Source organism: Lagenorhynchus albirostris, chromosome 9, assembly GCF_949774975.1.
Source record: "Lagenorhynchus albirostris chromosome 9, mLagAlb1.1, whole genome shotgun sequence".
Taxonomy (NCBI): domain Eukaryota; kingdom Metazoa; phylum Chordata; class Mammalia; order Artiodactyla; family Delphinidae; genus Lagenorhynchus; species Lagenorhynchus albirostris.
In genome coordinates this window covers 67,383,223-67,397,884 of record NC_083103.1, presented here as the reverse complement: position 1 = coordinate 67,397,884, position 14,662 = coordinate 67,383,223, and positions in this window count along the sequence as shown.

Below are 14,662 nucleotides of genomic sequence, written 5' to 3'. Positions count from 1 at the left end.
ATCCCGTATTCCTGGTTCTCTGTATATTCATTTTGTATTGTATCCTAGACATTTTGAACACTGCTTGCCAAGTTCTGAGCCCTGTTAAAATCCTCTGAAAAATATGTTTTGTTTGTTTTAGCAGTTAATCATTAAAGTTAGATTCAAACAGCAAGTTCTATCTAACTTCCAATGTTAGTTTAGTTTTCAAATTCTTTGCTATGTTGTTTTGGGTCCACTCTCTGTGTGTGCCCCTCGGGTCTTAGTTTGGGAGTTGGGTGGTGGTTTATATCATTGTTTAATTCTCATAGCCTTAGCTATGTTTTTTTGTGCCTGCTTCATGCACACATAGCTTGGGGATGAGTCTGGGACATGTGTCAGTTCATACACAGAATTAAGGGAACTTCTCTTAAGGTTTTATTTTGAAGAATCTACCCGCCCCCCCAGCATGCAGAGAACCTCTTTTCCAAGCTTTACTGGTCAGAAAATTGGTTAACCTATAGTGTTAGTCTCCTTCTCTGTCACACAGCTCTACATAGCCGTGGCAGTCCTGAGGGAGAAAAGGCCATGGGAAAAAGAAAGAAAAATAACAGATTTTTTTCAGACTTTTTATTTCTAGGACCCATTTTCTGAGTTTCTCTAGCCATTTCCTTTTTCTTTAAATTTTATTTTATCTATTTTTTTACAGCAGGTTCTTATTAGTTACCTATTTTATACATATTAGTCTTTATATGTCAATCCCAATCTCCCAATTCATCCCCCCACTTCCGCTTTCCCCCCTTGGTGACCTCTAGACATGTTCTTCCTTCCTTCCTTCCTTCCTTCCTTCCTTCTTTCCTTCCTTCCTTCTTTCTTTCCTTCCTTTGCCCTTTTTTCCTTTCTTTCCTTCCTTTGCCCTTTTTTCCTTTCCCTTTCTTTCCTTCCCTTCCTCCCTTCCTTCCTCCCTCCCTCCTTCCCTCCCTTCCTCTCTCTCTCTCTCTCTCTCTCTCTCTCTCTCTCTCTCTCTCCCTCTCTCTCCCCTTTGGAGTTTTCTATGCCCGCACTGATGCTGCAGCACTGAACCTTAGTGACTGGGGCTGCCCATGAGCACTACATGGAGAGAAAAAAATTAAGAAACAAAATTCGGCTGCTGTCCACAGGCTTCAGCTCACAGGGGATACTTTCCTGGTCCTCTGGCCAGAAAGGAGAAATTTCTCTCTGGTGTTTTGCTGCTGCTGCACTCTTCCACAACTGGGGTCTCATTCTGTTCAAGCTGACAGACATAGGAGGGAAACAAACTTGGAAAATCATTTCCCTAATGGGTCCTTTCTCACATTTTGACTTTGTTTCCCTCTTCTCTTGCTATTATTTATTTTTCAGTGTCCTTGGTAATTAAGCTTTAAATTCCACTGAAGTTTTTAATTGTAACCAGTTGGGAAAATAGGCTGTAGGGTGCTCGGTCCATCCTGAACTGCATTGTTAAATCTAGTTACTACTATTTTGATTCTGTTTTCCTTGTTTTCTTCCTAGAGTGGTAGCAGAGTGTGGTAGTTATAAGTGGATTCTAGGACCAGAAAGCCTTGCTTTGAATTATGGTTCCATTCCTTACTGTGTAAAGTAAGACTTAGCCTTTTAAAAAAAAAATTTGAAATTGGGATATAATAGTTTACTTCTTCATCAAGTTGTTTGAGGATTAAGTGAGTTAACATATAAAAAGTGATTAGACCAGTATTTGACACTAGAAACACGATGCTGCACAGTTCTAAAGGGCAACATTTGTAGTGTAGATGATCACAGTGGTCGGTGAGCTTTGAGTTGTGCAATGTGTTGGCGGTTCCTGAGTCAGCTATTACTATTATTATTATTAATTATTATGTTTTCTCTTAATTCTTGTGTTGTTTTATACTTCTAATTGCAAAGTAAACCTATATTTATTTATATTTTTAAACAGTTGTCCTCCGAGGTTGAAGATAGAGATTGAATGAATCTGGTTGAAAAGATCATCTTCAATATACTATCTACTCTTATCTTGAACAAAAAAATACATAAATATTCCTCAGAGAGCTTAACACTTCATACACACTTATGCTAAATTGGTTCAATCACCAGCAAAAAAGAAAAAAAATGCTGATTCTCCTTTTGACCTGAGGCTTCTTGCCTTGTTGGCTGAGGCAGGGAAGGATGTTTTGGAAGGATGCTTCTACAGTGTGCTGTAGAAGTACAGTGTGCTTTCTCTTCCTAATGCGACCTATCACCAATCATCCATAAGCTGAAGCTGAGTCTCTCAGGAGGATTTGAATGTTGTTTTTCCCCAGAGAATTTTATACCCAAAACATAATTACACATTGATCTGGTCACAAATCCTTATGTCTGTACTCATTTCCATTTCAAATTCTTTCAAAACCCAAGAGAATATTAGAATTGTGAAATCCAATGTTGATTTCTGGTGGGAATTTTTTTTCAGATTAGAGACTGAAGAAATTTGAAATACCTAATTCTAGAGTTATTTTAAACTGTTTGATCTTCAGGAAAGGTTTACGTATCACTTTATGAACCATGGTCTTTTGATGATTTCCTTCTTTATACTCCAAAATATAGCATTGTGACTAAGAATGCAAGTTTGAGAATCCTGGATTTGAATTCTGGCTTTGCCACTTATTAAGTGTCACTTTCCCTTTTTGTACTTCAGTTGCCTTCTCTGTAAAAAGGGGATGATAATATTGTTTTCCTTATAGGATAGTTATATGAATAAAATAATTTCTTTACTGGGGCTCAGGATAGCTTCTGATGTATAGATATGTGCTACTTTATTTCTGTTTTACAGATAAGGAAGATGAAGTATGGAAAAGTTAAGAAACTATTAATCCCTATGCTCTCCCCTTCACCTATTCACAGGTCTTAACTATAATGTTAGTAAAATTTTTAATTCTCTTGTCTAGGTGATTGCATTGTAAGACAACTAGTCTTTCAGGAAAGCTAGGCATCTATAATAGCAATTTTTGGCTGTGCAGAAAATGTGACAAACTATCACAATATTTAGTACTAACTTACTGATTGCCTGTCTTCCATGTATACTTAAAAAAAACACTGGGTAAAGGAAAAAATAAAGGGAGAACCAAAATATTTGAAGAAAATAATGTTTGCAGCAATAATGCCTTTCATAATGCTATGCTTAGAAAAATTGACCTGAGTATCATGAAGGATTGTTTCATTATTTGCTTGTAAAGTCACTAAAACTTTTGAGATGCCTTTTGTTAGCAAAAATGAAGTGATATTTTTAACAAAAATTATGTTTCCTTAGATTTATTACTGTAATATTTCTATTCTATTTAGAATGTTTAGTTAGCCAGAGGATTCTAGGTAAAACAACTATTGTAAGAAAGGAAATTCACCATTTCCTTTCTGGCTTATGTTGTTTAGGACCTTATTTTCATCTCTTAAAGGTATCCCATAAGTAAGTCCTCCATTTCTCTAATCCTCTCTCTGGCTGTGTTTTTGCTGTGAATGTAATCAAGTGACTGAAAGCCACTAAAACAGCAGGACCATTTGAACTTCTGCACCTAAGTTCCTGCTCTTCCCCCATGCCAAGCCTGTAATCAGACCTAAGTGAGGCCCCAGAAGAGAATTACTCTTTTACTCTGTCCACTGAAAAGAAAATTTACAATGTGAGAGTTGTGAGTTAAGTTTTATTTTGCATCAGATGAGAACTATAGCCCGGGAGACAGCCTCTCAGATAGCTCCAAGAAACTGCTCCAAAGAGGTTGGGGGGAGGTCAGTGTATATACGATTTTAGTGAAGCTGGGTGTGTGCAGTTGAGCACACATGTTGGCAGAGGCTTGCTGCTAGTCACAAGGAGCAGATGTCTCCACTAATGATTTCAGTGCTTTTCTGGGTATGAGAAGATGCGAGAGATTGGGCTTATAAAATCTTCTCCTGAAAATAACTATCTGAAGGTCTGTTCTTCCAGTTTTCCCCAGAGCACAGAGTACCTCATTTCTGATTGCTCCTTTCAGCTGTGCTGAAGGTCAGCAACTGCAGTGGTTAGTGATTTCATTCTTATAGAACCAGATAGCAAGTGGCAATTTTTAGCTGGCAACTTACACTGAGATGTTTCTATGCTTATGAGTGTTTTTAAAGATAATCCTGAGATTCTTAGCCTTTACTAGTTTTAACTTTAACCTGCTCATCACTTGTATTAAGCCTGCCCAATCTCTTAATGAGACTGTATCTGAAAAGAAATTAAAAATCCATGCCACCTTTCAGACTGGCAACACTTTTCCATTGCGGTCAGGTGCTATTGACTTATGAATTGGATCACATGGATTCTTGTAATTTTAGTCAACTAAATAGTATTATTTAGTATTTAGTGTGACCCATGAACTGTGCTAAGTGCTTTGTGGGCTTATTTAATTCTCACAATGAATCTATGCAATGGATATTGTTATTGTTATTATATCATCATCATCATTATCATCATCATCATTATCATTATTCCCATTTACAGATGAGGAAGCAGCAGCAAGACATGTTGTGTAACTGAAGGCCCCCCAGCTAATAAGTGCAGTGCTAAGAGCTGAACTCTGAAATCTGACTTGAAAGCCTGTGCTCTCATGAATTCAGCTCGCATCCCCAGCTCTGCATCACTCTCACCCTTGCCTCCACTTATTTTGTTAACTCAGGTGACATTATATATCACAAGTTACCTTTTGGAGCCCATGTATCTGACATGAGAAACTTGTGATAGAATGAGCAGATGTGTGAACACTGCTTTAAGGTTCTCTCCCTATGAATTTTTCCTATTTACGTCTATAAATAACCTTGGAACAAACTCTTTATGCATAAACCATTTCCTGAATAATTGATATGATATGAAGGTCAATCCCAGTGCTACCTGTGGGGTCAGAATATTTTAGTTATTTTTGAGAGTCTGAGGAAAATTAGTTTTTCAATGAAAATTCCTTGATCCAGGCACAATGTATACTTATGTGGTCTTAGAGGCATATACCTCTGTCTGGCAATTGACCTAGCTTGGTGGTACTATTATACTCTGCCTGATCTGAAGATTAAACAACTGGTACAACACACATGAATGTAATTCCAGTGGGGACCATTCAACATTCCTTTAAACCTGAAAGTCACGAGATTGTCAATGCTCATTTAAGAGCTCAGCAGTTTTTTCACTCCTTGGCATCCTCTGCAGGCAATATTCAGGGTTAGTAGGACTGAGCTAGGAGCTTGGAAGAGGCAGGCACTGATAGCATGACAGGTTGTGTGTGCATGTGTGTGTGTGTATGCGTGCATGTGTAACTTTTATCATACTGTTCAAGGACTTTGGAAATTATCTGCTTATTTATATTATAGAGGTTTTTTGAAAATCCACTCAGTATTGTGGCTTATCAGGAACTCATTGTGTCTAGCCTTATACCTGATGAACAAAATAAAAGGAAAAGGAGAATGTTTTTCACCCTAATGAGTCATCGAATTTCTTTTTTTTTCTTTTAACATCTTTATTAGAGTATAATTGCTTTACAATGGTGTGTTAGTCTCTGCTTTATAACAAAGTGAATCAGACATACATATACATATATCCCAATAGCTCTTCCTTCTTATGTCTTCCTCCCTCCCACCCTGCCTATCCCACCCCTCTAGGTGAACAAAACACCAAGCTGATCTCCCTGTGCTATGCAGCTGCTTCCCACTAACTGTCGGTTTGACAGTTGGTAGTGTAGATGTGTACATGTCACTCTCCCAATTTGTCCCAGCTTACCCCTCCCCCGCTCCATGTCTTCAAGTCCATTCTCTAGTAGGTCTGTGTTTTTATTCCTGTCCTGCCCCTAGGTTCTTCAGAACCACTTTTTTTTTTTTTAGATTCCATATATATATGTGTTAGCATATGGTATTTGTTTTACTCTTTTTGACTTACTTCACTCTGTGTGACAGACTCTAGGTCCATCCACCTCACTACAAATAACTCAATTTCATTTCTTTTTATGGCTGAGTAATATTCCATTGTATATATGTGCCACATCTTCTTTATACATTCATCTGTCGATGGACACTTAGGTTGCTTCCATTTCCTGGCTATTGTAAAAAGAGTTGCAATGAACATTGTGGTACACGACTCTCTTTGAATTATGATTTTCTCAGATGACATGCCCAGTAGTGGGATTGCTGGGTTGTATGGTAGTTCTAATTTTAGTTTTTTCAGGAACATCCATAATGTTCTCCAAAGTGGCTGTATCAATTTACATTCCCACCCATTGTGCAAGAGGGTACCCTTTTCTCCACACTCCCCCCCAGTATATATTGTTTGTAGATTTTTTGATGATGGCCATTCTGACTGGTGTGAGGTGATATCTCACTGAAGTTTTGATTTGCATTTCTCTAATGATTAATGACGTTGAACATTCTTTCATGTGTTTGTTGGCCATCTCGATATCTTCTTTGGAGAAATGTCCATTTAGGTCTTCTGCTCATTTTTGGATTGGGTTGTTTGTTTTTTTGATATTGAGCTGCATGAGCTGCTTGTATATTTTGGAGATTAATCCTTTGTCAGTTGCTTCATTTGCAAATATTTTCTCCCATTCTGAGGGTTGTGTTTTCGTCTTGCTTATGGTTTCCTTTGCTGTGCACAAGCTTTGAAGTTTCATTAGGTCCCATTTGTTTATTTCTGTTTTTATTTCCATTTCTCTAGGAGGTGTGTCAAAAAGGAATTGCTGTGATTTATGTCATACACTGTTGTGCCTAGGTTTTCCTCTAAGAGTTTGAGAGTGTCTGGCCTTACATTTAGGTCTTTAATCCATTTTGAGTTTATTTTTCTGTATGATATTAGGAAGCATTCTAATTTCATTCTTTTACATGTAGCTGTCCAGTTTTCACAGTACCACTTATGGAAGAGGATGCCTTCTCTCCATTGTATATTCTTGCCTTTATCAAAAATAAGGTGACCATAGGTGCATGGGTTTATCTCTGGGCTTTCTATCCTATTCCATTGATCTATAATTCTGTTTTTGTGCCAGTACCATACTGTCTAGATTACTGTAGCTTTGTAGTAGTCTGAAGTCAGGGAGCCTGATTCCTCCAGCTCTGTTTTTCTTTCTCAAGATTGCTTTTGCTATTCGGGGTCTTTTGTGTTTCCATACAAATTGTGAAATTTTTTGTTCTAGTTCTGTGAAAAATGCCAGTGGTAGTTTGATAGGAACTGCATTGAATCTGTAGATTGCTTTGGGTAGTCTACTCATTTTCACAATGTTGATTCTTCCAATCCAAGAACATGGTATATCTCTCCATCTGTTTGTATCATATTTAATTTCCTTCATCGGTGTCTTATAGTTTACTGCATACAGGTCTTTTGTCTCCTTAGGTAGGTTTACTTCTAGGTATTTTATTTTTTTTATTGCAGTGGTAAATGGGAGTGTTTCCTTAAGTTCACTTTCAGAATTTTCATCATTAGTGTATAGGAATGCAAGTGATTTCTTTGCATTAACATTGTATCCTGCTAGTTTACAAAATTCATTGATTAGCTCTAGTAGTTTTCTGGTAGTGGTTTTAGGATTTTCTGTGTATAGTATCATGTCATCTGCAAACAGTGACAGCTTTACTTCTTCTTTTCCGATTTGGATTCCTTTTGTTTCTTTTTCTTCCATGGTGACTCTGACTAAAACTTCCAAAACATAGTTGAATAATAGTGTTGAGAGTGGGCAACCTTGTCTTATTCCTGATCTTAGTGGAAATGGTTTCAGTTTTCCACCATTGAGGACGATGTCGTCTGTGGCTTTGTCATGTATGGCCTTTATTATGGTGAGGTAAGTTCCCTCTATGCCTAGTTCCTGGAGGGTTTTTATCGTAAATTGGTGTTGAATTTTGTCAAAATCTTTTTCTGCATCTATTGAGATGATCATATGGTTTGTATTCAACTTGTTAATATGGTGTATCAAATTGATTGATTTTCGTATATTGAAGAATTCTGGCATTCCTGGGATAAACCGCAGTTGATCATGGTGTATGATCCTTTTAATGTGCTGTTAGATTCTGTTTGCTAGTATTCTGTTGAGGATTTTTAGGTCTATGCTCATCTATAATATTGGCCTGCAGTTTTCTTTCTTTGTGACATCTTTGTCTAGTTTGGTATCAGGGTGGTGGTGGCCTCATAGAATGAGTTTGAGAAGGATAGGTGTTAGGTGTTCTCTAAATGTTTGATAGAATTTGCCTGTGAAGCCATCTGGTCCTGGGCTTTTGTTTGTTAGAAGATTTTTAATCACAGTCTGAATAGCAGTACTTGTGTTTGGTCTGTTTATATTTGCTATTTCTTCCTGGTTCAGTCTCGGAAGACTGTGCTTTTCTAAGAATTTGTGAATTTCTTCCAGGTTTTCCATTTTATTGGCATATAGTTGCTTGTAGTAATCTCTCATGATCCTTTGTATTTCTGCAGTGTCAGTTGTTACTTCTCCTTCTTCATTTCTAATTCTATTGATCTGAGTCTTCTCCCTTTTCCTCTTGATGAGTCTGGCTAATGGTTTATCAATTTTGTTCATCTTCTCAAAGAACCGGATTTTAGTTTTATTGATCTTTGATATTGTTTCCTCCATTTGTTTTTCATTTATTTCTGATCTGATCTTTATGATTTGTTTCCTTCTGCTAACTTTGGGTTTTCTTTGTTCTTCTTTCTCTAATTGCTTTAGGTGTAAGGTTAGGTTGTTTATTTGAGATGTTTCTCGTTTCTTAAGGTAGGATTGTATTGCTATAAACTTCCCTCTTAGAACTGCTTTTGCTGCATCCCATAGATTTTGGGTCGTCGTGCTTTCATTTTTATTTGTTTCTAGGTATTTCTTGATTTCCTCTTTGATTTCTTCTGTGATCTCTTGTTTATTAAGTAGTGTGCTGTTTAGCCTCCATGTGTTTGTAGTTTCTTACAGCATTGTTCCTCTAATTGATATCTAGTCTCATAGCATTGTGGTCAGAAAACATAACTGATACAATTTCAATTTTCTTAAATTTACCAAGGCTTGATTTGTGACCCAAGATATGATCTATCCTAGAGAATGTTCCATGAGCACTTGAGAAGAAAATGTATTCTGTTGTTTTTAGATAGAATGTCCTATAAATATCAATTAAGTCCATTTTGTTTACTGTATCACTTAGAGCTTGTGTTTCCTTATTTATTTTTATATTGGATGATCAGTCCGCTGGTGAAATTGGGGTGTTAAAGTCCCCTACTGTGATTGTGCTACTGTTGATTTCCCTTTTTTTGGCTGTTAGCATTTGCCTTATGTATTGAGGTGCTCCTATGTTGGGTGCATAAATATTTATAATTGTTATATCTTCTTGGATTCATCCCTTGATCATTATGTAGTGTCCTTCTTTGTATCTTGTAATAGTCTTTTTTTTTAAAGTCTATTTTGTCTATGAGAATTGCTACTCCAGCTTTCTTTTGATTTCCATTTGCATGGAATATCTTTTTCCATCCCCTCACTTTCAGTCTGTATGTGAACCCGGGTCTGAAGTGGGTCTCTTGGAGACAGCATATATATGGATCTTGTTTTTGTATCCATTCAGCCAGTCTATGTCTTTTGGTTGGAGCATTTAATCCATTTACATTTAAGGTAGCTATTGATATGTATGTTCCTATTACCACTTTCTCAATTGTTTTGGGTTTGTTATTGTAGGTCTTTTCCTTCTCTTGTGTTTCCTGCCTAGAGAAGATCATGTAGCATTTGTTGTAAAGCTGATTTGGTGATGCTGAATTCTCTTAGCTTTTGCTTGTTTGTAAAGGTTTTACTTTATCCATCGAATCTGAATGAGATCCTTGCTGGGTAGAGTAATCTTGGTTGTAGGCTTTTCCCTTTCATCACTTTCAATATGTCCTGCCACTCCCTTCTGGCTTGCAGAGTTTCTGATGAAAGATCAGCTGTTAACCTTAAGGGATTCCCCTGTATGTTATTTGTTGTTTTTCCTTTGCTGCTTTTAATATTTTTCCTTTGTATTTAAATTTTGAAAGTCTGATTAACATGTGTCTTGGTGTGTTTCTCCTTGTATTTATCCTGCATGGGACTCTCTGTGCTTCCTGGACTTAATTACCTATTTCCTTTCCCATATTAGGGAAATTTTCAACTATAATCTCTTCAAATATTTTCTCAGTCCCTTTCTTTTTCTCTTGTTCTTCTGGGACCTGTATAATTTGCATGTTGGTGCATTTAATGTTGTCCCAGAGGTCTCTGAGACTGTCCTCAGTTCTTTTCATTATGTTTTCTTTATTTTGCTCTGCAGTAGTTATTTCCACTATTTTATCTTCCAGGTCACTTATCCGTTCTTCTGCCTCAGGTATTCTGCTATTAATTCCATCTAGAGAATTTTTAATTTCATTTATTCATCATTGTTTGTTTGCTCTTTAGTTCATCTAGGTCCTTGTTAAACGTTTCTTGTTTCTACTCCATTCTATTTCCAAGATTTTGGATCATGTTTACTATCATTATTCTGAATTCTTTTTCAGGTAGACTGCCTATTTCCTCTTCATTTGTTTGGTCTGGTGGGTTTTTACCTTGCTCCTTCATCTGCTGTGTGTTTCTCAGTCTTCTCATTTTGCTTAACTTACTGTATTTGGGGTCTCCTTTTCGCAGGCTGTCGGTTCGTAGTTCCTGTTGTTTTTGGTGTCTTCCCCCAGTGGCTGGCGTTGGTTTAGTGGGTTGTGTAGGCTTCCTGGTGGAGGTACTAGTTCCTGTGTTCTGGTGGATGAGGGTGGATCTTGTCTTTCTGGTGGGCAGGTCCACGTCTGGTGGTGTGTTTTGGAGTGTCTGTGACCTTATTATGATTTTAAGCAGCCTTTCTGCTAGTGGGTGGGGTTGTGTTCCTGTCTTGCTAGTTGTTTGACATAGGGTGTCCAGCCCTGTATCTTGCTGGTCTTTGAGTGTAGCTGTCTCTTGGCGTTGAGATGGAGATCTCTGGGGGTTTTTGCCATTTGATATTTTATGGAGCTGGGCAGTCTCTGGTGGACCAATGTCCTGTACTCGGCTCTCCCACCTCAGAGGCACAGGCCTGACTCACGGCCAGAGCACCAAGGTCCTGTCATCCACACGGCTCAGAATAAGAGGGAGAAAAAGAGAAAGAAAGAAAGAAAAATAATAAGAAAATTAAATAAAGTTATCAAAATAAAAAGTAAAAATTAAAAAACATTAAAAAGTAAAAAAAAGAAGCAAAGAGAGAAGGAAGAGAGCAACCAAACCAAAAAACATATCCACCAATGATAAGAAATGCTAGGGCTTCCCTGGTGGTGCAGTGGTTGAGAATCTGCCTGCTAATGCAGGGGACACGAGTTTGAGCCCTGGTCTGGGAGGATCCCACATGCCGCGGAGAAGCTGTGCCTGTGAGCCACAAGTACTGAGTCTGAATGTCTGGAGCCTATACTCCGCAACAAGAGAGGCCGCGATAGTGAGAAGCCCACGCACCGCGATGAAGAGTGGCCCCTGCTTGTCTCAACTAGAGAAAGCCCTCGAACAGAAATGAAGACCCAACACAGCAAAAATAAATAAATTAATTTCAGATGCAGGCTTGTGACATCCTCTGTCACATAGGGGAGGATGTAAGTCAGGCACCAGCAGATAAGCAAAGCTTTCACTTAAAAAAAAAAAAAAAAAAGAAACACTAAAAACTATACTTAAAAAAAACCCCCCAAAACGGGCAGACAGAACCCTAGGGCAAATGGTAAAAGCAAAGCTATACAGACAAAATTACACACAGAAGCATGCACATACATGCTCACAAAAAGAGAAAAAGGGGGAAATATATATATATATATATATAATTTCTCCCAAAGTCTACTGGCTCAATTTGGGATGATTCGTTGTCTATTCAGGTATTCTAGAGATGCAGGGTACATCAAGTTGATTGTGGAGATTTAATCCACTACTCTGGTGGCTGCTGGGAGAGATTTCCCATTCTCTTCTTTTTTCACATAGCTCCGTGGGTTCAGCTATGGATTTGGCCCCGCCTCTGGGTGTAGGTTGCCTGAGGGTATCTGTTCTTCACCCAGACAGGACGGGCTTAAAGGAGAAGCTGATTAGGGAGCTCTGGCTCGCTCAGGCTGGGAGGAGGAAGGGGTATGGAATGCGGGGCCAGCCTCTGGTGGCAGAGGCCGGAGTGATGTTGCACCACCCTGAGGCACGCCGTGTGTTCTCCCAGGGAAGGTGTCCCTGGATGACTGTACCCTGGCAGTGGCGGGCTGCACAGGCTCCTGGGAAGGGAGGTGTGGAGAGTGACCTGTGCTCGCACACAGGCTTCTTGGTGGCTGAAGCAGCAGCTTTAGCATCTCATGCCCGTCTCTGGTGTCCACGCTGATAGCCACAGTTCACAGCCAGCTCTAGAGCTTGTTTAGGCGGTGCTCTGAGTCCCCTCTCTTCGCGCAGCCGGAACAATGGTTGCTTGCTTCTTAGGCAGTTCCAGGCTTTTTCCTGGACTCCCTCCCAGCTAGCTGTGGTGCACTAGCCCCCTTCAGGCTGTGTTCACACAACCCCAGTCCTTTCTCTGGGATCCGACCTCCAAAGCTGGAGCCTCAGCTCCCAGCCCCCACCTGCCCTGGCGGGTGAGCAGACGAGCCTCTTGGCCTGGTGAGTGCTGGTCGGCACCGGTCCCCTGTGCGGGAATCTCTCCGCTTTGCCCTCCGCACCCCTGTTGCTGCGCTCTCCTCCGTGGCTCTGAAGCTTTCCCCTCTGCCACCGGCAGTCTCCACCCGCAAAGGGGCTTCCTAGTGTGTGGAAACATTTCCTCCTTCACAGGTCCCTCCCACTGGCGCAGGTCCTGTCCCTATTCTTTTGTCTCTGTTTTTTCTTTTGCCCTACCCAGGTACTTGGGGAGTTTCTTGCCTTTTGGGAGGTCTGAGGTCTTCTGCCAGAGTTCAGTAGGTGTCTGTAGGAGTTGTTCCACATGTAGATGTATTTCTGATGTATCTGTTGGGAGGAAGGTGATCTCCACGTCTTACTCTTCCGCCATCTTGAAACTCCTCCAAGTCATTGAATTTCAAAAGGCATTTTTGAGCACAGGTTTTTCATAATAGAGAATAATTGTCTTCTGTTGCACCATTCTGTGTCACAAAACACATAAAGTAGCAGACATAGATACCATTCGGGAAAACAACTTTCTAATGACATACATACATTTGTTTGCTCACTAATTCATTCACTCATTTCATTCTTCAACAATATACTGAGCTCGAATTAGATAACAGTGTTCTAGTTACTCATGATAAAAAAGATAAATAAGACAAGCTACTAGACTTTGAAGAGATTATGATTTCATAAGAGACCAGACATGTAAGGAAACAATTGCAATGGGGTGTGATTAGTTACAATGCCTGTCTGTGCAAGATACATATGGGAACATTTTTCCCTGTCAGTATGAATATTTTATAAACATCATTTTTAATGATGGCATAATACATTTTAAGTAAATATTTCATCATATTCCAGACCATTTCTAAACTTTTGGAAAGTAATATTTTTACCCTAATATTTTACTATTACAGATGGTGTTTCAGTGAACATTTTTATGTTTTTTCCCTTGCATTTCCCCTTTGCATAAATAATTAGAATAATTATTTTTGAGTCTCAATGGATTTTAAAATTTTAAGACTCATGATACATGTTATAAATTGTCTTAAATGTTATGAATTTATATTCTTCTAGAAATATATGCATCTGCCCACCTCACTGAATCCTTGACCTACATAATATAGTGTATTATATATACTATATATTATAGTATGGTTTGGAAAAATTCTTGCAAATTAGATAAATGAAAAATGGTATTTCATAATATTTTCTATTTCTTGGATTATTGAAATTTTCACATTTGCAGTTATTCAGCTACATTTCCTTTTTGGTGAATTGTCTGTTTTTATTTTGCTATATATAGTACTGCTTAAAATATTAGTAATTTTCTTATTAATTGCATGAATTTTTTATGCATTAACAAAATTATCCTTTGACCATCATACGTGCTTCAAATGTGTTTTTATTTTCTATAAATCTCCACAGACAAAACCACACAAAGCAACATATTTATTTCATCCCTGAAATGTGCCAAAAATACCAAGAAAGAATAAGGCATGTACCAAAGCTTAGTCTTGTTGGGGGAGGGCAGACTCCATCACTAACTACATTAAAATGGGATATGTATTCATGAGAAAATTATGAATATAGTGTTCTAAGGGAGAAAAAGAAGGAACACACTGCAATGTGTTGAAAATATGCTTTTGTACTCAACACCATTTCAATTTGACTCAAATACTTGACCATATCTGAATGGTGTCCTTTGTATAGATAAGTGTGACATGAAGGGGGGTTCTTCGTGTTTGAAGAAGGCTCTGTTTTTGTCTGCTCAGCATATGAACACTTTTTTTTGTGTTTGGAGAATCCCCTATCTTTAAGTTTGCTATTGGATGAGGAAGGAAGCTTCTATGTCCCATTCAATAACCTCTCCATCTTTACATACATCTGGGCTGTGGCTTCTGACCCAGGCTTGTCTCCTTCTCACAGAAGCTGGGCAGTCTAGTGCGAAAGCTCTTTGGCAGTTGGAGCAGCAGAGACCCTGCTGTGTCCTCAGAATGAGCAATACTATCCAGCGTCCATTGAAGGCTGTGCAATAGCACAGCTGTGGAATCCCAGGATCCGTGGTAGCAGTGGATTTTGTGGCATTACTGAGGCTGTAATTCAGA